Source organism: Lepisosteus oculatus, unplaced genomic scaffold (genome assembly GCF_040954835.1).
Source record: "Lepisosteus oculatus isolate fLepOcu1 unplaced genomic scaffold, fLepOcu1.hap2 HAP2_SCAFFOLD_379, whole genome shotgun sequence".
Classification (NCBI taxonomy): domain Eukaryota; kingdom Metazoa; phylum Chordata; class Actinopteri; order Semionotiformes; family Lepisosteidae; genus Lepisosteus; species Lepisosteus oculatus.
Window position 1 is genome coordinate 5,864 of NW_027167912.1, and position 26,637 is coordinate 32,500.

The window sequence follows — 26,637 nt, forward strand, 5'->3', positions numbered from 1 at the left end:
TACCAACAAATGCAGATATGTAGCAATCATATTGTAGCGGACACTCATTTGCCTGTTTCACAAATGATCATATTTTACTAGAGATTCTGTTTGGGATACGGATGTGCATTCTGACAACAATCTCTTTCAAAAAATGATTTTACCTTATCGCAGCTTTGCCCCTCTTGCCTCTTTGGAAAATATCTCCATCTTGTGGTCGTTGTTGGTAATGTTTAGACAATATCTCCATCTTGTGGTCGTTGTTGGTAATGTCTAGACAATATCTCCATCATGTGGTCGTTGTTGGTAATGTCTTCTTATGCCCTTTTTTATTTCAATTCTTTATTAGTTGATTCTAGAATCTCTACAATAGAGCTGAAAATATCAGTTTTGTAGCAGACAATATGACATTAGTTATAGTCCAATTAAGAATTTATTACCCTGTTTGTAACATAACAAATTAAAATTGATTAAAACTAAGTTTGGAACACCATTGAACATAAAAAATGATTTTTAGGAAAACCATGAGGTTCTCTGTGTCCGATGCCTGCAAGGGGAGAAAGCTAGAATCCTTTGCTTTTTCAAAATTTGAAAATAAACATCATATAACAACAGCTTTCATTCCTAGGAGTGAAAAATAACCATTTTTGAAGACATATTAGTTTCTAAAACACTACAATAAAGTTAAAAACATCCGTTTTATATTACTTTTAGTATTTTTAGTGAAATTAGTCATTTATTGCACTATTTTTAATATAATCTCTAATTAAAAGTGAATAGAATTAAGTTTGGAGCAACAAGGAACACAAAAAAAAAGATTTTAAGGAAAAAAATGATGTCTTCTGTGCCAGGTGCCTGCAAGGGGAGAAAGCTAGAATCCTACCCAGGCTCCTGGAGCTCTGTCCTGGCTAAAGGAGGGTGAATCCATCCCCTTCAAAGCTCCATGAAAAAATGATCATTTAAAATTTGAAAAAAAAAACATCATATAACAACAGTTTTCATTCATAGGAGTGAAAAACAACCATTTTTGAAGACCTATTAGTTTCTAAAACACTACAATAAAGTTGAAAACATCCGTTTTATATTACATTAATTTTTGTGAAATTAGTCATTTATTGCACTATTTTTAATAAAATCTCTAATTAAAAGTGATTAAAATTAAGTTTGGAACAACAAGGAACACACAAAAAAAAGATTTTAAGGAAAAAAATATTGTCTTCTGTGCCAGGTGCCTGCAAGGGGAGAAAGCTAGAATCCTACCCAGGCTCCTGGAGCTCTGTCCTGGCTAAAGGAGGGTGAATCCATCCCATTCAAAGCTCCATGAAAAAATGATATTTTTAAATTTGAAAAAAAAAAAACATTATAGAACAACATCTCTTGGTCCACAGAGTGCAAAAATCCAACTTTGAAGAAAATCCATTGACTGATCCCCGAATCCTGAAGTTTCTTCGCATGATATCGGGCTTGCAACCACTTTCTGGAAAATTTTCAGCTCCATTGTAGAGATACTAGAATCAACTAATAGAGAATTAAAATAAAAAAGGGCATAAGAAGACATTACCAACAACGACCACAAGATGGAGATGTTGTCTAGACATTACCAACAACGACCACAAGATGGAGATATTGTCTAGACATTACCAACAACGACCACAAGATGGATATATTTTCCAAAGAGGCAAGAAGGGCAAAGCTGCGATAAGGTAAAATCATTTTTTGAAAGAGATTGTTGTCAGAATGCACATCCGTATCCCAAACAGAATCTCTAGTAAAATATGATCATTTGTGAAACAGGCAAATGAGTGTCCGCTACAATATGATTGCTACATATCTGCATTTGTTGGTATTTAAGGAGTAAGAGTGCAGGGGGTTTAAACCTGCGATCCAGTGTGTTGAAGAATTTCACAACACTACCTCTAGCACATATGGAAATAAATCCTCATAATGATTATTGCCCTGGGCATGTACCAAAAAATCAGTGAGCATATACATATATCGCTGTGTTGAAGCTAGAGACACAGAATAAGTGCAAACACATCCTAAATACAGTGTTCCTGCACCTTGACCTCATCCAGAATGTATCGTTTTTTGAAAGCGATTGCTGTCAGAATGCACAACTGAATCCCAAACAGAATCTCTAGTCAAATATGATCATTTGTGAAACAGGCAAATGAGTCTCTCAGGTGCCCATTGCTCATTTTCAGACACATTTATGCAATACTTTCACCATGCGTTGAGCAATAGGGATTAAAGATACCAGAGGTAAGGTTTAAAAGTGATTCTGAGGTGCAACACATCAGCGAAACAGCTAGGCATCTGAAATGCGGGATTTGAGAGCCCTTCAGGGAACACCGTACCCTAAAGGTACCAGAAGTCCACTAGTATAAGCATTAAGTCACTGTCAGCCCTGCTGCAATGCAATTGCTACATATCTTCATTTCTTTGGCTTTTAAGGAGTAAGAGTGCAGGGGGTCTAAATCTGCGATCCAGTGTGTTGAAGTATTTCACAACACTACCTGTAGCCCGTCTGGAAATAAATCCTCATTCTGATTATTGACCTGGGCATGTACCAATAAATCACTGAGTATATATATATATCACTGTGTTGAAGCTAGAGACCTGTATGTAATAATATGATGCTAAAATGTTATTTTCACATGTAAGAAAACCGGCTCAGGGACGCCAAATATGTAATGTTGCCATAGCAAAATTAAATGTAGGGGGTCTCTGAAGGCACCAGTTCTGTAGGGTTTGGGCATTTACTGAGACAATTATTAATTGTAGCAGTAAATCACAAAGTTGATTCTTTTGATAGCTTTAGAATCCAACCATGTGACATAACTCAAACAACGCGCACACACAGGTACTAATACACGAGGATACATTTATTAATACATAAAATATGCATGTAAACCTAACAGATCTTATCAAGAGGGTTATCAGAATACAAAAGATATATATTCAGTCAGTTACGAAGTGTTACACATATCAAGAGGACATACGTTCAGTATATCATTCATTAAGACCGTTTCGTTAATGAACTTGGTTATAACTTCTACATTAGATACTCAAACAAGTACATAACTCTTAGGAATTAAATTGATATCAACTGGTTGGGATAACAATTGAATTCTCGAGCTGTAATGCATTGAAGTTGAATACTCATCCAATCTTTGGGGATTCAGATCTTCCTGCGTGCACAAAGAAACAGTTGCAGGCTGTTGCTGTCCAATCCGCGCTCTCTGGCTCCGTGCCAGGCTGTGCTGTGCGGCTTGCGACGCTGCGCTGCTGATGCTCACTGTTGGCTTTAACTAGCAAAGTTTGTGCACAGGAGAAAAGATGACTGTGGGTCCCAGCAAGTCAGGAAGAGGACCAGTTCGTTTCTGATGAAGAGCTAGTTCTGAATAGTGATTCAGCTGTCCACAGTTCCGACCTGTTCACAAGGCCTGCTGCTGGTGCTAACCTCGGGTGGATCCTCTGGTTATTCTCTGGCAACCTCCGCTCTAGACTCTTAGAACAAAGGAAAGTTCTGGCACTCGGACACACTGGCCGTTCCGTGGTTGTCCGGGCTGAGTCTCAGGATGGTCAGGAGGCGCGCTGCGAGAATGTCCTGCCCTTGGGAGCCTTCTGCTCCTGGGCCGTCCTGCCCTGGAATTCTCCTTTGAATTCCCTTTAGAATTGTCCACAGAATCCTCTGAATCCTCCCTTCTGAATCTTACTGAATCTCACAGGCTCTCTGTGTTGCCTGTTTTTACCTGGAGGAACTTCAGCTCATTGATTGGCTGAAAGTTCCATGGGCATCAGAGTCCCACGTGGGTTACTCGGCCCTACCAGTCCCTGATTGATTGATCAAGGTGAGATATGAGTCACTTAGTCCTGACACTTAGTAATGCAGTCCAGATGTCCAACTGGCACTCCCTAGACAGATAGGCGCCAATGGATGACCATTGATCATGATAGCCAGGCTTAGCTAAGTGCATCCCCCTTTGGGAGCTGTCCTAGGACCTTAAATCACCCTGCAGAACAGTTTCTCTGTGGCTGCACCACAGAGATGAACAGAGAAATGGGGCCTCATTTGGGAAGGCTCAGAACACTTAATTCTGCCTTATTAATAAGCCTCGCCGCTACATATCCCCCCTTTTTGAAGGTCATGAGGTCCTGAGGCGTTGTTGCCTTCAAAACAAAACAGAGTTAAGTGATGTCCCTTGCCATTAGAACATTAATCTTAAATGTCCACATTACTCCTCGAGAATTCATACCGGAACCAGCGTTGGATACAAACAGGATGAATAACATCTGGAGTATGTATAAACACGGTAGGAGACATTATCTAAGTCTAGGAATTACACATCAGGAAGTTCACTGTCAATATCTGATACCTCTGTAGTACATATTTGGGGAGAAATCACTTCCTTTCTTTTGACATGCTACCTTTGACTCATTCATGCTACCCAGATTACATTTTGATGCAAGAGTACAGCATTCAGAGTACACTGTCAGTCATGATCCAGCTTCCCAGCAGCAGTGTTACAATAACAACAGTTCCTGTTCCCAGCCCCGCGATAAACCACAACACCTGTGTTGGGTATCTGCTTGGGTGGTTTGGAGGTTTGTTCCATTAAAGCAAACTAACTACCTGTACCTCTTCAGGGCTTACTGTTTCTTGGATTTCTATCCAATTCAATAGTGAGGCACCTGAAGGCATCCATGACCTCAAGTTTGGTCTTATGTTGTCTGGTTCCAGACCGTACAGTGTTAAGTTACCATGCTGTACTATGGCCTCCTCGGGAACTTGCAGGAAAACTGTTTGATTAGGTAGCTGCATTGTGGTAGCTGTATCATGCCTGTCACAAGTCATAGTGTCAGTTAAATGTGGTGTGCTGACCAGCCATTTACTTCCTACCTGCTCTTCATGGGGTTCATTAACCTCCCTCTGCTCGTTAGTAGCTTTACACCCTTCATTGGTGAATCGTTTAGACACAGCCAATGGATAGCTTTGGTAGCCATACCCATCTCAAGATTTGGAACCAAATTCAATCTTGGATTGCCTTCTGGGTGAGCTATGAGCGATGGGGTTAATGTCACATACTCCTCTACTGAGAAGAGTGGAATCAAGTGGGTTGGGAATCGTGCCGTGGTTAGACTAGCTACAGTGGCACTAAGCTCCCTTAATAGGTCTTGTGTCAACATTCTGGCCTGTTGCACACAAGCATAAACCCACTGTATAACACCAACAATCATGTCCACTGGTTGGGGAATAAGGTTTAACCCTGTTGCATAGGAAATTGCCTGTAGGGTTTTCCCTAAGCTTTCCAACTTTTGCTGCTGTCGATACAGTCTGTCACTACCCTCCGGCATCTCTGACCCCTGCCTTCTTGGGGCAGTCAGGGTGAGAGTGCCAGTAGCACACAAACCTACCAGAAAAAAGCAAACGTGCAACAGTGGCGGCAGCAATCAGTCCTCCCAAAAGTCTTTTCGGGTGGCTGATCCCAGTCATCTCCTTCTGAGTGACTGTCGCCTTTCTAAGCTGGCGCAGCGTGTACATGGTGTCTTTCTCAGTATGCCCTGTGGCATCTTGGGCACCAACATCCTGGAAATATGGGGAGATCTGACGCAGCTGCTGATGCTGCTCCTCCTTTTCCAGGGCATCTGCTTTTTCGATTTGTTCATGCCTGTGCTCTAGGAACCCTGCAGGGGGTGGTGCAGTGGTAGAGCATGCCTGACCCTCGGCTGAGTGGTCATCTGGAGCACCTGAGTGATCTGGGATTGTTACCCCATTCTCACTGTTCAGGTCCACCCTGCACACTTCCTGATTGAGGAATCCCTCTATCGGCATGTTTACAATCGTTCACTGGGCGTGGGTGTAGGACACCTGCTCGCTCCCCCCTTCCCTTGCTAGGGGTTCAGGGAGCTGCCCCAGCACTGGGATAGCTAGTTCACTGTCTTTGAACTTACTATCACTCACCAGGCCCATGTCAGTGCAGGCGGGGATTCTGACACCCCTCTTTGCGATGTCCTGCACTGGTAGGCGAGTGACTTGACCATCCAGCTCCAGTCTGGCTGAACCACTGTTGGTCAGACTCAGACTGACAGACTGAGCTGGTGGCTGTAAGAAAACCGGCTCGGCTTTCATTCCCTGTCCCTTCTGGGGGACTGGGTGTGTTGGCAACCCTGCCGTTGAGGCAGGAACAATCAGGTCAGTCTCACTCACTACCTGGTAGTTGTGAGAAATAATGTTACCTGACTGCAGGTTCCCTGGGTCACAGCAGAGGGAATCGGCATCTGGGATCAGGTGTGTCCACAGCGCAGTAGTCTCAGCGTCCAGCTGGACCTCCTGTCTAACCTGTGAATGTTGCACCAGGGGCACCTGGCGGTGGCCCTGTGACAGCTGCTCAAGCAGATCCTTACTAATAGAGGACCTCTCAGGGCTAAGGGTGAGGGCTACATCACCAACCTGCTCTCCTGCCATCTGGATCCCTTCCACCACTGCAGGGTGGTGTTCCTGACCCCTCTTGGGTGCCAGGGTGCACAGGGAAAGCTCCTTTTCATCGCCAGGTGGGGAGATCTGCTCCTCTTTAGGGATGTAAAAGGTGTGTGCTTTACCTGGTGGATCAGGCGGCTGCTTGGAGCACCGCTCCTGTGGCATGGAGGCTGTTGGGACCTTGGCCGGGACACGACTTCCCTGTATATCCGGGGAACAAGGAAATATTTTTATTTCTTGTCCAGAGGGAACAGAAGGAATCTCCACATAGGCTTCTGTGTTCGGTGGGCACTGTGTGAGCACAGTCTGCCTCTTGGCCCCCCTTTCCTTCTGTACAGAAGGCTTAGGAGCCTTGACCTGTTTCCACACTTTGCCTTTCTGGTGATCCACCAAAGGTTCCTCTCTGAGTCGCATGCCCTTTTCTTTTTCAACCCGTTTGAGCTTGCCGTGTGACATCAAACACCTTTCAACCTCAGTGTCAATCAGTGTCTCACAGTGTAAGACATCTCCCATGGCAGCCTTGAGGTAAAAGCTTCTTGCTTTTCCTCTGTGTTTTACTGCCTGCTCTGTGACTTCAGGGGTGGAGTCAGCACTCACTTGGGAGTGGCTGAATTCATCCAGGCAGGAACCCTTCTGCTCAATCAGATAGACTGAGGGAGGGAGAGGGGGCGGGTCTCCGCCTCCTCCAGTGGAGAGTATCAGCTCATTCACGCTTCCGGCAGCCTTGGGGAGCGGTTGTCCCTGTCCTAATAAAGCTTGTTCAAGCCTGGCCAGGCGGGTGGCTACTGAATCCTTTTGTTCAGCTTTATCTAGCCCTTTCCCTCCCCCGGTGTTCTCATGGCACTTAGGACGCTGGGTGTGGTCCTGTGTGCATGCTTTGGAACGGGGCTTAGCCAGCTCAGGAGCCTGTGCTCCTTCGAGCAGGGGGGAATTAACCCTGCTGGCTCTGACGGCAAACACAGTCACTTTAACAGCTTTTTGCTCAGAGCGACTTTGGACATCATACTCCCAGGCTTTCTGCACGAATCTCTTAATATCAGTCATTTTCATGGTCTGTGCATCTGTATGCATTAAGATCATCTTTCTGACTGACGGGTGGAGATTCGCAATGAATAAACCCTTGAAATGTGTGTTCTCTTCGCAACCCTCATCATTTCGCCCTGCAAAATAAGTTCGTCTAAGTCTCTCGTAATATTCGCGAGGGGACTCTGCTCTCTTGTGCTTAATGTTAAGAGCGGCGGCTATCGCAGCAGTCGGGTGAATAAACGCACTGTATTCTTCGATAAGTGCTTGACAAAGCTGCTCAAAATCATTACAGACTTCTTTCATCTGCCTAGCCATCCACTCATGTACAGCTCTGCTGGTAGTTTTCCTGACCAGAAACACTTTCTCCTGTTCTGTGGCGTTTGGCAGATACTGCAGGGTATACCTGAGGTCCTGAATATAACTCTCGATATTATTCTTTGACACTGCGGGGTCAAATCTCTCTATGTCCTTCGCTAGCTCTCTCAGAGAATGGAGATTTATCCTTCTAGCTTCTCCGCTGACGGAGATATGGAAGAGATCGTGGTCAGACCTGTCGCTGCTAGAGAGAGTGCTTAATAGCGACTCGAATTCAGACCTTTTAGCAACCATCGTTAAACTTAAAGAGTATTACTTTTAAGTACGAAATCACAGTTTTACCATGAAAACCACAAGATCAAGTATGCAATCAACCCGGTAGATCGCAAAAGATCACAAAACAATCAAGCACTGCTTAAAGAGCAAGGGGAACTTTTTTTTCTTTCGGCTTTCAGCACACCGTATTGTTGTGTATGAAACCCGCGGCGTTTTATATTGAATTATTCCGCTTGGTTGACTCATTTCAGTCTTGCCACGCCCACCCAGGGACGCCAAATAATGTAAGAAAACCGGCTCAGGGACGCCAAATATGTAATGTTGCCATAGCAAAATTAAATGTAGTGGCTCTCTGAAGGCACCAGTTCTGTAGGGTTTGGGCATTTACTGAGACAATTATTAATTGTAGCAGTAAATCACAAAGTTGATTCTTTTGATGGCTTTAGAATCAAACCATGCGACATAACTCAAACAACGCGCACACACAGGTACTAATACACGAGGATACATTTATTAATACATAAAATATGCATGTAAACCTAACAGATCTTATCAAGAGGGTTATCAGAATACAAAAGATATATATTCAGTCAGTTACGAAGTGTTACACATATCAAGAGGACATACGTTCAGTATATCATTCATTAAGACCGTTTCGTTAATGAACTTGGTTATAACTTCTACATTAGATACTCAAACAAGTACATAACTCTTAGGAATTAAATTGATATCAACTGGTTGGGATAACAATTGAATTCTCGAGCTGTAATGCATTGAAGTTGAATACTCATCCAATCTTTGGGGATTCAGATCTTCCTGCGGGTACAAAGAAACAGTTGCAGGCTGTTGCTGTCCAATCCGCGCTCTCTGGCTCCGTGCCAGGCTGTGCTGTGCGGCTTGCGACGCTGCGCTGCTGATGCTCACTGACCGGCTAGTTAGTGTTGGCTTTAACTAGCAAAGTTTGTGCACAGGAGAAAAGATGACTGTGGGTCCGAGCAAGTCAGGAAGAGGACCGGTTCGTTTCTGATGAAGAGCTAGTTCTGAATAGTGATTCAGCTGTCCACAGTTCCGACCTGTTCACGAGGCCTGCTGCTGGTGCTAACCTCGGGTGGATCCTCTGGTTATTCTCTGGCAACCTCCGCTCTAGACTCTTAGAACAAAGGAAAGTTCTGGCACTCGGACACACTGGCCGTTCCGTGGTTGTCCGGGCTGAGTCTCAGGATGGTCAGGAGGCGCGCTGCGAGAATGTCCTGCCCTTGGGAGCCTTCTGCTCCTGGGCCGTCCTGCCCTGGAATTCTCCTTTGAATTCCCTTTAGAATTGTCCACAGAATCCTCTGAATCCTCCCTTCTGAATCTTACTGAATCTCACAGGCTCTCTGTGTTGCCTGTTTTTACCTGGAGGAACTTCAGCTCATTGATTGGCTGAAAGTTCCATGGGCATCAGAGTCCCACGTGGGTTACTCGGCCCTACCAGTCCCTGATTGATTGATCAAGGTGAGATATGAGTCACTTAGTCCTGACAGTAATGCAGTCCAGATGTCCAACTGGCACTCCCTAGACAGATAGGCGCCAATGGATGACCATTGATCATGATAGAAAGGCTTAGCTAAGTGCATCCCCCTTTGGGAGCTGTCCTAGGACCTTAAATCACCCTGCATGAATAGTCTCTCTGTGGCTGCACCACAGAGATGAACAGAGAAATGGGGCCTCATTTGGAAAGGCTCAGAACACTTAATTCTGCCTTATTAATAAGCCTCGCCGCTACACACATATATTAATGTAATAAATGATTGCTTATGCTTTATAAATAAATCTAATTAAAATAAAAGCTTAAGTTTTGTATTTATCTTGTACCATAGAACATGATTTTCTTTGTATTTCAAGCCCACAAAGTGTCCAAATGTTCTATGATCATTTCTTTCATCATTAGGGACTAAATATACCAAACGTATGATGCTAAAATCCTGAAAAAAGGATAGGCTCCATTTCGTCAGTAGATTGGAGTCCAAAACTGATTTGGGTCAATATACATTACCTTTGAAGATAAGGTACAGTCTACTGTAGGGAACCATCAACTTAGAAAGCATTGGCCTTCCCTGGGGGTCAGGTAGGTGCAAAAGATAAACCTTTATCCTATCTTTATCTTAAGATAAGTGTCCAAGCAGTATTTTTCCAAGTTTCACCAAGCTCATCATGTTGCCATAGTAGACAAAGTTCTATAAAATGTTAAATAACTTTAGAAAAAAGCATCTTGGTCTTTCAGTACTGTACAAGGTGAATTAAACTGTCCCTGGTAATAAAAAGTAATTAGAAGCATCCCAGAAACTTTATCTCTAGAAACATTAGCTGTTTTATATCATGTAATTTAGTGTGATGTTGTCAGAATTCAAGGACATTATCACACACAGAAATTGGTTCAGTTAAATCTAAAAAATACAGCTAAACATGGGTTTAAATGTAAAATAGAAGTCTTACCTCTTGTCAAAAGATTTAATTCAAGAAGCGATGTAATAAATGATTGCTTATGCTTTATAAACAAATCTAATTAAAATAAAAGCTTAAGTTTTGTATTTATCTTGTACCATATAACATGGTTTTCTTTGTATTTCAATCCCACAAAGTGTCCAAATGACGCACTACATGATATAAGGAAGATTATCACATGCATATCGGTATTATCTTTCTTACGAAAATGCATTCCTTTCATTACCTTTTACTTTTTAAAATGAACTCAAATTGTGTATAATGTAATAATTTAAGTAGAATAGATTCTAACAATATAATGATCCAGTGTGTTGCACTACTTCACTGCTTCACTGCTCTATGCCGTCTGGAAATAAATCCTCAGACTGCTCACTGCCCTGGGCTTGTACCAATAAATTACAGGAGCACGTCTATATATCACTGCGTTGAAGCAGAAGACACACAATCACTGCAAACACATCCTAAATACAGTGTTCCAACACCTTTGACCTCATCCAGAACGTATCATTTATTGAAAGGGATTGCTGTCAGAATGCACATCTGAATCCCAAACAGAATCTCTAGTAAAATACGATCATTTGTGAAACAGGCAAATGACTGTCTCAGGGGCCCATTCCTCATTGTCAGACATATGTATGCAATGCTTTCACCGTGCATTGAGCAATAGGGATTAAAAACACCGCAGGTAAGGTTAGATGTCATGTTCTATGATCATTTCTTTCAGCATTAGGAACTAAATATACTAAATGTATGATACTAAAATGTTATTTTCACATATATTAATGTAATAAATGATTGCTTATGCTTTATAAATAAATCTAATTAAAATAAAAGCTTAAGTTTTGTATTTATCTTGTACCATAGAACAAGATTTTCTTTGTATTTCAAGCCCACAAAGTGTCCTTTGATCTCTATTCTGTGGTAATCCACAATGACCCCGTTCTTCAGGTGATTCATCATGTCCTCCCTCGTCTGTTAAGAGGCCATCCCGATCTCTTCTGCCGTGGCATGCTTCATACACGCTCTCTTGAAGTGAGCAGGAAGCTGATCAAAAGTATTCAGGCACATCTTGCACACCAGGGGAATCCTCGCGGGTTTCCTTTGAAAATAAATAATACCATCTGTGTATAGAAACAAGCTAAGACTGATTTCTTAAATTATCCTTAAAATTCTCTCTCATAGTTTGAGCATAATGATTTTATTGCATTTATATAAGAATTGCTCATTGCTCCAAAATAAATAATGGTTTCATAAAAAAGTGAACACTTACTTGGTCTCAGTCACAGACTTTCCAATAGAAGCCATTGTGGAGTTCAGCAACTGCAGGTCCTAGAAGTGGGGAAGGAATTTTAAAAGAGAAATTGAATTACAATACAGAAGGAATGGCTGAGGGTTCACTGAAATATATAAATATACAAATTCCAAAGACTGAGTCCATATAGAAACAACTACTTTTCATTTTCAGTATAAGAAAAAAAAAACATTATCTTCCAAAGCATCATAAAATTGTCCCTTCTTCCAGACTCTACTTCTCTCTTGTAGTAGTACAGCAGACCTTTCCAGGTGAGCAGATCACAGAGTCCGAAATAAGCTTCCTCCATCAAACAAAGTACCTGAACATGACTCTGTCTTCATAAAAGCGCCCCTGTAATAAAGAGATTAAATCCAAAATCAAGAGGGCAGTTGCCTACTGAAATACAGGAAGTCATCAATTTTAACCTAGCAACACATTAAAGGCTGCATCTATACAAGTGCGATTCTAGAAATGCTCACCAGATTACGTTTTAAGAAGGAACTGCGCCTCAGGTTCCTCTGAGATCTTAACTCGGATGGCAGGATTCAGAGTCCGGAGTGCGGACTGATGGCGAACGGAGGGTCCACATACTGTGGATCCCTCAGTGATCTTCCGCGTATTCAAACCGCCAGCGTGTGACTCCCCTGTCCCTGTGACCTCATTGGTCTGCTCTCTCCTCTGTGCAGCCGAGCCCGACTCACGGTAAAGTGAAAAAAAAGATGCCCTCAACGTGAGATTTACTCTGGAGCGAGGATAGATGTTACCTTTTTATCATTGAACAGGATGTATGTGATGTGGCGACTAGGTTCAATTTTGTATCCTCTTTAAAAGATTAAGGACTGGGGTGAGTGTGATTTACCACCCTTTCAGCTAAGAACCCGACTTGCGCATCGTTTAAGCTGCATAGACTTGGTCGTTTAACTCTTCTCCATTAGCAGGGTTAAGGTTAAAGAAAAAAACATTGCTGACTTCTTTTTTTTTTGCCAGCCGCTAGCGCTGATTAGCAAGGCTTGTATTTCATGTTTTGCAAGTTGCATCCATTTTAAGAAAAACAAGTCGCGTTAAAGACAGGAAATGAATACTTGCATTTAATTAAGTCTAGCCGTAGGCGGTTGTCTGTAAGGACCAGTTCTGTTCGAGAAGACACAACAAAGAAGGCACCGCTGGGATTCGAACCCAGGATCTTCTGTTTACTAGGCAGGCGCTTTAACCAACTAAGCCACGGCGCCCCAGGAGTGCTGTCCTTTTGCAGCCACTTGGACACACCACTCAGACACATCTGCATTCGGTGTGTGCTCCGCCTGCTTGCTGAGCAAGTTGCCACCTTTACATACAATAGCAACATCGACACCAAGAGAAAGGATGACAAATGGCTCTTATCTGGAACTTTTCATGTCCAAGGAGCTCAATGTGCTTTCTGTGTACAACAGGGCCACTGAACTCCACACTGGCCACTGAACCACAGCAGTGGCTTGCTGGCTTGACATCTCCCAAGGAAAATGTTGAAATCACATGTGGAACAGGAAAATGACCCTCGAGTACGAGGGAAAAAAAAGAAAAAGATCATCTGGAGCGCGCCAACCCATGTCAGGACAGCCCAGTTTCGTCGACAAGGTGGCTGAGTGGTTAAGGTGATGGACTGCTAATACATTGTGCTCTGCAGTCATGGGTTCAAATCTCATTCTCGTCGCTCTCCATGTCCGACACATGTGCCTGTTTGACGTCGGCCCTCCTGTTGCTTGCTCTGGTGCTAGAGCCGTACATTTTCTAGCGGTGGCTGAACATGGTATAGTAGGCCAACGTCGGTATCGAGCAGTGACAGTAACAGTACTTACTGCGCCCCATAAGAAATCGTTTGTCCCTGTTCAAAAGAGATTGTGCGATGTCCTGCGGCGTTCGTAAAGCAAACCTTTGACAGTTTGAAAAGAGGAATTTATTCTGCTTCCTGTGCGTGCAGTAGTTACAAAGTTGAACGTTTTTACACGATCTGCTGCAGTTTTCAGTGGGCGGGCTTTGTCAGATGGCTTGAAAAAACACACTGTTTCGGTTGAACTCCACACTCATGAGCAGTGTCCTGCATGTTTTCTGTGTATAGCTGTCTTTTAACGCATACAGAATTCATTTGAAATCATTGATTTCTCCAATTAACAAGGGTCCCTTTTTGAACCTGCGAGAAGCATTCTTTCAATGTAACAGATTTACTCCAGGGAAAGCCAGCATGACATTGAGAGTAGCTCAAGCTTTCAGCACCCATATCGGACTGCGTGTATGCAGACACCACTCAGAATCCCCTGTAAGATTCTCCCTCAATTCCGTTTTTCAGTGCTTTAGCTCTTTCAAAAGGCTTTGCTTTGCTAGTCACAATCCAAGGCTCATGATAGCATTTGAAAACATTCACCACTGCGTTAGCCGGGAATCGAACCCGGGTCAACTGCTTGGAAGGCAGCTATGCTCACCACTATACCACCAACGCATGCCCACAGGAAGTCTGCAGGACACCACCAGAGAATGCTTTTTTTTAAAATTTTTTTATTAAACATAGAATTTACAAATACAAATACAACAAGAGGATCAGAGTCATGTACAAGAGAAAAAAAACGCAGCAGAAAAAAGCATTTAACTACCAGAGGTAATTAAGTAATTATGTGATCAAATTGTATATTTTACACGTATCATATTTTCCTTGCTTTAATATTTCTCAATTATTTATAAACTTTAGTTTCAACATGCATGCGTTTCCTGTAAAAAATAAAACTCAGCACACAGTTTTTCTTTTAACAACATTTCGAGTACCTCTGGCATTCATGAAAAAGACATACACAAAAGCAAATAACTAACTCTAAGACTGTCTAAACTATTGAGTTTTTCAAAGAACCAGAACTATAACAGTCCTTAACACTTAACTACACCATTCCAAACTAACACTAAAGAAACACTAGTATATACTGGTATAACAAATAAAACCAAACATAATCATTAACTGAGCAGTCACTGGGAGCAAATCTCCTTCCCGTCCACAAAGGCCCTCGCTCCCACAAAGTAGGCTCTCCTCCCCTCTCTTCTGGCAGCTTCAACCTGGGGCCACAGCTGGTTCCTGGTACTCCTGTCCGCAGCAGACAGGTCCTCTGCAAACCTCAGTTTGTTCCCATTCAAATACTCATTCCCCCTCGCCGCTCGCCACAGCATGTCCCTCGCCGTCCTCTTGGTGAACTGTATTATAATCGATCTGGGGAGCACTTGCCCAGACATGTTCGCTCTCCCGAGCTTGTGAACAAAGTCAATGGCCGATATTACGTCCTCCTGGTCCGGCAGGGTCCTTTTACAGATACCCTTCACTGTTGCAACAAGGTTCTTATCACGTTCCTCTTTAACTCCAAATAATTTTAAATTCCATCATCGACGGTATCTATCTACATCGTTCACTTTCAATTCAAGTTCTTTAATATGCTTTTCTTGTTTGGTATTTACTTGTTTAAGAACTTTTACTTCACTCTTTAAGTCTTCAACCTCTTTAAACACACAGTCCATGGACTTTTTAAGACTTTCGATTGCGACTGTATTAGATCAAGTCATTTCCTTCAGCTCACCCATGCTCTGTGCCATCATGTTGAAGATGTTGGTCTGGAGCTCCTCCAGCGTCAGGTCGCCCCTTCCTCTCTTGGCTGCTGGGGTTTTCACAGGTGTGCTGGGCAGGGACTCCGGCTCTTCCTCTGGCAGCTGAGTCTCACTTGGGCTGCGAGCGCTCGCGTACGAGCGCATCTCCAGCACTCTTTCCACGTCCCCTCCAGCTGCTTCACTTTTCCCTTTAGTTGCCATCAATTTTCTTGTAGTGCTATACATATACGAGTGAGGTATCTTAGAGTTCTCCTTCGAAGACCCAGCACTCTCTTTTCTTTTCCCAGTGTTACTCATATCGAAATTCTTAAACCTAAAAAAAATCGTTTTTTTTTCTTTCAATTATAACTGAAGTTTAAACAAGTAGTGTTAAGTCCTTATTTTTCTGTAGTCAAAAAAAGCAAAAATTAACATTCAGGTCATGAAAAACTCAAAAAAAATCCTCAACCACTAAACTTTACCTCCCACCTGAGCGCCATCTTGAACGCCCCTACCACCAGAGAATGCTCACGATTTCGGAAGCTGTCTCCGGGACGTGCTGATTCCACACATCCTGAATAAATCATGATATTGTTAGTTGCTGTAGCTAGACGTTCAAATGAGTTTCATGGCCAGATGGACTGTTTCCTCCAGCGGTATAGTATTGCAGTGAGACAGCACGATGCCTGCAAGACTATGTCACGCTAAACGCCACAGATTGTGTTTGTCCGTTCGTGTCAGTCATCCTGCAGCCACGGGAAGTGGGACACAAACATGCCGCAATGCTTTCAAGACGTTAGGATTTGTTTGTGCAACATCCGAGAAGAGTACTTGTGGCTTGAATGTGAACTGTACGTGCCCACCCCCTTTCCTCTGTAGTGCATGAGTTCCTCCCGGCATGCCCTTCGTCATTGTTCTGTCATCTTGTATTTAAAGGGTTGTATTTCTGCTGCTGAAAAGAATCAACGGGTTTCTTTGTTCCCAACGGAGCCCTTGTCTGTCATGAAATTCTTCAAAACCTCAAGCTAGAAGAAGACGACAAATATGAAGCGTTACAGCAACGACATGCCATGAGACGATTGATAACGATTTCCATAGGATCCCCGTGGTTGCCTGGCAACCGTCAGCTTTGCGCAGTGGCAGTATCGTAGCCTGTGAGGTTTAGCCGAGGCGGGATTATTGCTAGTTGAAAACTTTTCCCAATACCCCGCTTCCGCCGGTTTGCAATACAATCAGCGAAAGCTATTTTTGACAGTCTCGTTAGAGACTGAGCAAGGTGTTTAAAGACAGATTTGGTCATGGTGACATCATGGTAGAAAGAAGCGAGCTTGTTCCCAGTGGGCATTGATTCGTCGAATATACGTATATTTACGGCGAAATTACGGCTATACGTATATATACGTCGCCTCGACGTATAATCAACGTCGAATTGCAACCGTAAAATTGACGACATTAACAAACGCATATATAACGTCGAAAACACATCTAACACAGTGCCTGAGGCTTTTTACTGTATGTATCGTGTGTGCCGCAACTAGGAGTATACGGCACTCTGCACAGTGTACGAAGTAAATTATTTTCGCAGCAATTAATTTACATGTGTATAATAAATATAGTAAATATAATAAATTAATTACTGCGAATATAATTTACTTCGTACACTGTGCAGAGTGCCGTATACTCCTAGTTGCGGCACACGATACATACAGTAAAAAGCCTCAGGCACTGTGTTAGATGTGTTTTCGACGTTATATATGCGTTTATTCATGTCGTCGATTTTACGGTTGCAATTCGACGTTGATTATACGTCGAGGCGACGTATATATACGTATAGCCGTAATTTCGCCGTAAATATACGTATATTCGACGAATCAATGCCCACAGCTTGGCATACAAGGGTTTTGCTGAGGGGGTCTTGCCACCTGCCTGAAAAAAAACAGTAAAATGTTTGAGTGCCTATAGAGTTTCTATTTTTATTTTCTTGACAAAAGTTGATACCATTTCCTGGACACCCCGTCCCCCATCAGTGTGCGGTGCCCGAGGAAAAATCTGTAGGGGGGCGTCTGAAATTCTGAGGGGGGAGTGATATTTCGGTTGAAACGGAGCTGTACGGTGCAGCTACCCAAATGAAATCTCGCAGCTATGCCATTGATTAGTGCTTCATGATAGAAGATAACGACTAGCAATCTGGTATTTGCGATGAAGTTCAGTTTCACATTTTTCGTCACTCTCACTGGAGAGTATTGCCTGGAGCGAAAAGTACCATAAGCGTTCATTTTTGCAGCTACATGGACGTTCTGAATCGTTAAGAAAAAAATGTTGTAAAACCAACAGAAAGCACAGACTGCTATAACTAGTCCTAGTTATATAACGATTTTAAGTATAATGATAAACTACTGCAAGGAATCGGTCCACCTGAGCAAACAGGATCGTAATGTTGACACTCAATAATATGTGCAGTTCCTGGACGGATAGCCCTCCTGCCCATCAAACAGACTGAGTGACTGTTCGTGTCATTTAGTGTTGTCTGACCATTGACAAAGTACAACTATTTTTTTAGGGCGCAAATTAAGTTAAGTAAAACTTTTTGCCCAAAACTGAAGGGGCGACATTCCCCCCTCCCCCCGTGATGCCAGGCCTGTCCCCATCCTATTCCATAATGTCATTATATATAATACCATACAACAGTGACCGATCCTTACTAACTGCATGCGTTAAAATTGCACATCAGCTCATAGCAGGGGGCACATAGCCGCGATGTATTATCAATGTTAAATTTCAACCATAATATCGACAACATTAATAAACGCATACGTTGAGAAAATATCGAACCCAGCATATTTTCCGGTTATATACCACAATGCATTGCTAGTATTCGTTGGTCACCATTTTGGACACGTTTTTCAAACGTAGAAGTATATCCGCAAATATCTCAGCAATCCTCTTTTGACGAGTAAGTATGAACAATAATAATACTATCTGAATACATACAGATCTTTCTTAATATTATTTTGATTAAAATAGTATGTGAATAAGCAAAAAAATGGCACATAAAATAGTGTGAATGGGGAAGATGACACAAAATCGTTTTGCCATTTCTCTTATTCTTATTCTATGTTGTACTTTCAAACTTTGGGTACTCTTTAATTAGGACAGACTTTATTGCTCAACTGCTATGATGCAAGCCAAATTTTATACATTTATTTCAGCTTTGAGCTTTCAGCTTTGACCAACCTTGAACTCACCGGCCGTGGTTAACGTGTGTAAAAGCTTTTACAAGCGTGTAAAGAGCTTTTACAAGAACCATGAAACTGCGTGAGAAAGCCCTGTTGTAACAGAAGGAATAAGGTTCTTGATCCCGAGATGAAGTAAAACAGATGAGTTTATTGCATGCAAGGAACAATAAAGCCAAAGTCTTGTTTCCCGCAAGAAACAACAAAACCGAAGTATTGTTCGATGTGCCGGTACAAACTTTTAGGTTATATAGTCCTTGCTTGCTGCTTCAGACGTCATTCGATGTTATTGTAAGGGGGGGGGGGGGGTCATGGTATTTGGCCAGTTAAGAGGCCCTTGCTAAATGGTCAGTTTAAGATTATACCCCCAGGGGGTTCCTTGCTCGCATCTGGAATCCTTATCAGTTAACCCCCTTTCCTGCCATAAACCCCTGTTGCTTAGAAGTCTAATATTCAGGCAGAACTGACTTAAGTTATTAACCCTTTTAACATCTTGTCTCTTACTTCATTCCCCCCTTATAAAATATGGCATACATCAGGACTGTCTATTTTTACAAATACAATGTCAGGGCAGATCTTTCCTTTTTAGATGTACAGGCATGCATTACCATGAGATTGTGCGTTCCACGGTTACAACAAGGTGTTATTGATGTTTTTGTACAAGTGATAGTTACAATTTTACACATAAAACAATCCTAATCCTACAAATACATAAAGTTCTACCCCAGGACCCAAACGCAGACCTCAGCCATGTGGAGATCTATCGTCAGGATCTTGGAACAGCAATATTGACCCAACTCCGATTATAATTTTTTGGCTGAATAGATATGCCAACATCTGGAATGTATTGATACCATATCCCCAGTAATGCTCCTCAGGCCTAACAAGCACACTGTTGGTCTTAGGAAGCATCAGACACAGAAACGGTAACAACATCCTTCTTTCTGTTCACTCAGTCTCTGGTGCCGTGGGTCGGTGAAAGTGCGATGCGCGGATCCAGCGATCTCATCCTGTCACTCAGATGGCACAATCAGTAGTTAGTGGCACTTGATATGGTCCCTCCCAGCAGGATTGCAACGTCTGGCAGGGTATCTCTTCTTCACCTACACCCACTCGCCAGGTATCCGGTCGTGTCTCCCCTCTGCTGGAGGTCCCCAAGCGTCCGGCACCTGTTCACAAGCCCTGTGCACCGCTTCAGTTAACAAACCTACAATACTTTAATAGAGAGTTAGTTAATTCATCAGTGCGTTAGCCAAACTTGGCCTCCAGGGAGTTTCTTTGGCTGCCCGTGATGATCTCAAATGGGCTCAGTCTCACAGTTCCATTTGCTCCAGCCCGCAAACCGCACAGGACTGCAGGTAGAGCATCTACCCACGGTGTCCCTTCAGTTGATATTTCCTTAGTTGGTCTTTCAGACTGTGGGTGATGGGGGCAATGTGACTTCCAACTTACCCCTAGTGAGGCAATTACAGCCTGGCACACCTTCCCAGTGTAGTCTGCCCCTAGATCAGTATCCAAGGGGCAGGGCAGTCCGTACCACGGGATCATCTTTATCATACACTTGGGTATGTGCCAGCCCACATCACATCATCATACAACCCCACATTCTTTACACATTTGTTCTAACCACTATTAAACATCTATTAAAGGCCTCAACCTGAATTCTCCCTTTTCCCCAGTAGAGGTTTCACAGGGGTCTCAGACTCCCGCCCTCCCAGTGCCGCTCGTCTGGCATCTGCATCTGCATGGTTGTTACCTTGAGTTACTGGAATTCTTTATTTATTGTGTTATTGACACCTTACTCAAGCTGCTTCTGTCGGCAGCTGTAAAACTACAAATCAGTTCAGAGACAAGCCCAGTATTCTTAACTGGAGTCCCTGCCGTTGTGAGAGAATCTTATTTCTCCATAGCCATCCAGAATTGTGGCCTACATGCAACAAATACATACATTATATACATATACAGTAACCTTTTAACATCTTTCTTTTTACAATCTTCCATCAGTGCTCTTAACTGGCTTGCTGTGCTGAGGCAGTGGAGGGGCATTTTCCGATTGTTAGCACCTCGAATTCTGTTGTAACGGCTCAGCCTGTTCTCTGTTCTCCCTCATGCATCAGAGAGGACCCATCAGTAAACAGTATTACATTTTCTTCAATTTTCACCGTCCCCCACCCTTTGGCTACAGTATCGAATGGTATAATAGTGCCTACCTCCATGCTCCTGCGTCAGCACAGCTGCCCAGAACCCTTTGTCCACACTTACATACAAAGAATGGTTGATCCATCTGAGGAAACCCCAGTCTCAGCACCTGTAAGAGAGCTTGTTTCAAATTATTACAGGCGGCTTTTGCTGCTGGTACCAAGGCAATCTTGTCCTTGTACTGCACTCCCCCCTTAAGCAGATCTGTTAAAAGTTGTGCTCACCCCGTAAAAATATTGCACCCTGGCCCTGTTAAAATCACACAATGCTCGACACAAAAGGGCCTTATCATAACTGCTTAATATTAGACACTCTAAAGCTGAAGCAACTCAGACTTGTGGGTTTCCTCGTCAGGGGAAGCACTCAGAATACCATCAACATACTGAGTGATCACAGTCAGTTGAAGCCACGTGATACCCTGTTCTGGATAGTCATTCTTTGTAATGCATAATATTCCAACCCAATAGATCTGGGATAAAACCACCCATTAAAATCTGGTACTCAGCAAGTAAAACTTGGTGCCCCAATACTCCTGTGGCCTCCTGCCATCTCCCCATATACATTACTCTATAGCACACTGTTGAACAGAGGAGTGAAACAAGCATGACAGTAGTGCTCCAGTATCCCCTAACAGAGAAACCAACACTCCATTAACAGTACATTTTAATCCACTGGACTGGGACAGACTTAGGTAGGCTACAAGGGATTTACAGGATCTAATCGTTAGGTAAACAGATCTTCTCACAAGACGTTATTCTCCCCAGTCTCGATTCTAAACCTACAGCGTTTCAGCATGTCTGAGACATTCGAATAAACCCAAATTGTTTTCACTATTGCAACTAATTGTATAAAAATACAAACACTGTTTATCTAACTACTTTTACGTCCACCTGTACTGTACTTATACGTTTCAGACGCTCTTATATTTTCCAATCTCCTTAAGTTGATTTTCATCAAGTCTCTTTAGTTACGTCTCTAGCCAGTCCCGCTGGCTAAACACACTCACACCGTCATTTAGTATACAAAAACTCACAGTTACACACAAATTCATAAAACACACATACACATCGAGAATATATTTTTCTCTTCGTACTACAATGTGCTGTATTCTTGTTTTACTTCTACATGAATCCTTTTAATTCCTGAAGTGCACTCCAGGTTCGCTGCATTCCTAATTTTGGGTGCGGTACTTTAGCCCACCAGTCAATATCTTCCGGTTTTGGATTTGATCGTATGGGGGAATCAGGGAAGGTAGGTGCGAGTACGGACCCCCTCGATGGGGTGCGAGACACTTAGAGTGACGCTGTCATCAACAGCGCCAGCCCCCGCTACATCAGGCCCTCTCCCACTTAGGGTGAGAGTACAGGTCTGCAGGCACCCTCTGTTTAAGAAGGGAGTTCCTGTTCTGTCTCTATCACACTCGTACCAGGTGTCATCCCACCCAGACCCCCCGTCTCCATATGGTCACTGTGGGAATTGATCCCAATTATTTTCATTTCCTGCCTGTCTGTTCCCCTATGGGAGAGCAGGATATAACACATTAACTAGTGCAGTGCGACCAGGAACTAATTCTTCTTTTAGTTTCTGATTCTCCTGCACTGCCTCTTTTCGCTTTTGTTTATACTCTTTCGTAGCGAGTAAAGTATCTTTTCTTCCGGGTTTTTGTTTTCCCCGTAAACACACTTAAGAAGTCACATCCCAATTTCTTTTTTTTCTCATGTATCTGCCACCACTGGTGCCGGCCGTGCACCAGGGTGGGAGCTACATGCTTGTGCTTTTGCCAATCAATACGCATATGCTTATTTTACAGGCGTCTTCGCCCCAGACTCCCTCTGACAAACTCAGCTTTTCCCATATTTTTCTCCTTCTTTTCCTTCAACTTACACTTTTCCGATATATAAACGGACCCTTCCACCACTTTCTCAAACCATCAGTTAGTACACATGTTCGGTCTCTTTTACTTTTGTCGTGTGTGAGGTAACAGCTCATACAGTAAGGGGATGCTTTCACTTGAAAAACCTGTGCATTCCTGCACTCATTCAGCCAAGGGCGTCTGTTACCTCCAGATCTAAATGCCTCTCAGAGACTTTAGAGAGGACTTACACCACACTGTTCACAGGTAAGGAACGAGACCTCGAAAACCCCCTTTCTTGATCAGTAATTCACCATGCCCAGAATGCCAGCATCGCTGCTTTTGCTCCAGGGTGGACTTACACACTGAGCTCAATCAGGGCGATTCTCGGGTCTCAACGTCCTTTAAATCCTGCTACTTAATGCTTTGCTCTTTTATTATGAGGTGTGTTTATGTTAGTGTCGTGCGTGTGTATATGTATTTCACAAACAAGGAAAACACCAAAAACATACATACATATATATATCTCCTACTTCTGTTTCCTTTAAGACAAAAATCCACGCCATCCAGTTATTTAATCCACGTTATTAAATAACTTAATTTGCGCCCTAAAAAAATAGTTGTACTTTGTCAATGGTCAGACAACACTAAATGACACGAACAGTCACTCAGTCTGTTTGATGGGCAGGAGGGCTATCCGTCCAGGAACTGCACATATCAGTGTCGTTATTGAGTGTCAACATTACGATCCTGTTTGCTCAGGTGGACCGATTCCTTGCAGTAGTTTATCATTATACTTAAAATCGTTATATAACTAGGACTAGTTATAGCAGTCTGTGCTTTCTGTTGGTTTTACAACATTTTTTCTTAACGATTCAGAACGTCCATGTAGCTGCAAAAATGAACGCTTATGGTACTTTTCGCTCCAGGCAATACTCTCCAGTGAGAGTGACGAAAAATGTGAAACTGAACTTCATCGCAAATACCAGATTGCTAGTCGTTATCTTCTATCATGAAGCACTAATCAATGGCATAGCTGCGAGATTTCATTTGGGTAGCTGCACCGTACAGCTCCGTTTCAACCGAAATATCACCCCCCCTCAGAATTTCAGAAGCCCCCCTACAGATTTTTCCTCGGGCACCGCACACTGATGGGGGACGGGGTGTCCAGGAAATGGTATCAACTTTTGTCAAGAAAATAAAAATAGAAACTCTATAGGCACTCAAACATTTTACTGTTTTTTTTCAGGCAGGTGGCAAGACCCCTCCGCAAAACCCTTGTATGCCAAGCTGTGGGCATTGATTCGTCGAATATACGTATATTCACGGCGAAAATACGGCTATACGTATATATACGTCGCCTCGACGTATAATCAACGTCGAATTGCAACCGTAAAATCGACGACATTAATAAATGCATATATAACGTCGAAAACACATCTAACACTAGGAGTATACGGCACTCTGCACAGTGTACGAAGTAAATTATTTTCGCAGTAATTAATTTACACGTGTATAATAAATATAGTAAATATTGTAACGCCCTCGCCTGGTGGTGAGGAGGAAGCGCCCCTAGGCGCTCGTAGTACCGCTGGGCATGCTGGGAGTGGTAGCCGGGAAGAGTCTGAGGGTCAGCACGATGACCAGCGGCTGACCCTACCTGTGTAAATAATGTCCTAGTAATTCTAGTGCCCTGTGTAGTCCTGTAAAAGTAGAGTGTGTTGTTAGGTAATTACCACCCTAAATGTGTGTACGTTTTCGTCAGTCTCCTCATGTGTGTGTGTAGCTCCTGTGTTAGGTTTTGGTGTGGTTGTTAAATAAAGTCAGTGCTTTATTTAACAACACTCGATGTATAACTGGAGCCTCACATATGCAAATGGTGAGGCTCCAGTTCGACACCCAGTTCGACACCATTTTACAGTATATGACAAAAGCATGGCAGACTGTGCTGGACCGGCAGATAACTTATGCTTATTTTTACCATATTAAACATTGGAAATCCTCCCACTTGTATTTGTGACACTTGATTTTGGCTCCACCTAAGACACTCTTAAATCTTCAAACACTTTTCTCTTCTCCCGCAACACTCTTGTCTGTTGGCACTATGTGGCAGCGTTGCATGACAACCCCTCTCACCACGGAAAGGAACCTAACAGCTTTGGTAAGAGAGGAGAAAAGGACCTGGCCAGTATGGGGCTCGAACCCGTGACCTTGGCGTTATTAGCACCACGCTCGAACCAACTGAGCTAACCGGCCTCACAACAGTGCTCCTCTCTGTGCTGCAAAAAATCGAACTCAGGGAATTTCTTTTGTCCTCCTTTGAATAGAAAGCCGTGTAATTCAGTGTACGGGCTTTCTCGTGCAGTTTCATGGTTCTTGTAACCCAAATCCTACACTGGCCTGAAGTGCCCCCCCATTTCACAGCATTTTTCAGCTGATTTAAAATGTACCTAAAGGAGAAGCATTATTGAAGACCATCAATTACCAAGAGCTTTTGTCAAAGATTTTGGTGGTCATTTTGAATGACCACAGAGCGCTGTGACCTCGGTTTTACATCTCATCCAAAAGACAGCGCCCTTTTACAACACAGCATCTCCGTCACTATACTGGGGCATTGGGACCCGCACAGACCTCAGGGTGAGCGCCCCACCGCCGGCACCATTAACACCGCTTCCAGCTGGAAGCTTTGTTTTCCCCTGTAGCTCACCCTCATCCGGGTACTGACCTGGCTCACACCTGCTTAGCTTCAGTGGGTTTTTTGAGTTGCGAGTTGCAAGGGGATGCAAGTGATGGAGCCGCTCGCTGCAAAAGCCACTGCATTGGCCGGGAATCGAACCCGAGCCTCCCGCGTGGCAGGCAAGAATTCTACCACTGAACCACCAATGCTCAGTGCCTGAGCCTTCAAAAAAGACGCTTTTTTGGTGCTCTGTGCAAAACGCGTCGACATCTGCTTCCAGCTGCAAAATGCCATTCGCGGACGCTGAAGAACTTATTTCCAAGGCAGCGGGTACAAGCGATTGGGCGTTTTAAAACCACCAGGAACAGCAAAGAGGCGCGCTTCTTTGCTTGCGCCGAAACACACCGCCTGGAGGCGGATAACGTAGTCGGCAGGATTCGAACCTGCGCGGGGAGACCCCAATGGATTTCTAGTCCATCGCCTTAACCACTCGGCCACGACTACAGCAAGCCCCACTGCCGCTGCGTTCTTGCTACAATCTTACCTGGATCGCGAGGCGCCGGCGGAAGCCTATTTCAAAGTCGTTCTCCGTTTCAAAAAAACATTTCCAAAATACAAGCCTTGCAGACAGACACGCCTCAGAGGACTTAAGGGTGGCTTCATGTCGGAACGATAAAGTCTCCCCGTCCGGACATGAAAATGCCACTTTGTTACACACAAAAAAAGAATCAACAACAGAGAAATGCCCACAAGCATTTGAAAAGCCGCACCACGTCGCACTTGAAATAGCTCTTACATTAGTGGTAGACGCAGGAATCGCCTTTTTATTTACGCTCTTACCAACGCGATGGAAAGCAAAACAAAGCAAAGCAGAGCAAAACAAAACGAACAAACGAAAACCTTGCGTATAACGCCGTTACGTGCCCAAGCGGTATTGTACATCATCCTAGCACTGCACCCCGGGGCGTACGGTATATGGGAACGAGCACACGCCACGAATCGTCTCGAATCACTCCCTACAGCTGTAAGGCGCCTTGAAGCGTGCACCCCCAACATTCTTCTTTGCGCATGTGTGAAAGGTAAACTCTTGAGCAGACTCTGAACCAGCTCTAAGGAAACTAATCCGATTAGACGTTACTTTGACTCATCTTTTTACGCTCAGTGCTGGATTGCTCAAACTCCAGCTAGGGTTAGGGTTAGCATTCCCACGCTACTTAGACACTTTGT

General features: G+C 43.4%; 4 non-coding genes across 4 annotated transcripts; 1 reads left to right on the forward strand and 3 right to left on the reverse strand.

The window, feature by feature from the left end:
• Positions 1 to 13,010: 13,010 nt before the first annotated feature.
• Positions 13,011 to 13,084, reverse strand: trnat-agu (transfer RNA threonine (anticodon AGU)). The gene has a single exon. It is a non-coding gene; the product is annotated as a tRNA-Thr (tRNA).
• A 1,172-nt stretch (positions 13,085 to 14,256) lies between these two features.
• On the reverse strand, positions 14,257 to 14,328 carry trnag-ucc (transfer RNA glycine (anticodon UCC)). The gene has a single exon. It is a non-coding gene; the product is annotated as a tRNA-Gly (tRNA).
• A 2,246-nt stretch (positions 14,329 to 16,574) lies between these two features.
• On the forward strand, positions 16,575 to 16,716 carry LOC138227510 (U4 spliceosomal RNA). The gene has a single exon (XR_011184986.1). It is a non-coding gene; the product is annotated as a U4 spliceosomal RNA (small nuclear RNA).
• A 9,116-nt stretch (positions 16,717 to 25,832) lies between these two features.
• Positions 25,833 to 25,914, reverse strand: trnas-aga (transfer RNA serine (anticodon AGA)). Its single transcript has one exon. It is a non-coding gene; the product is annotated as a tRNA-Ser (tRNA).
• Positions 25,915 to 26,637: the final 723 nt, after the last annotated feature.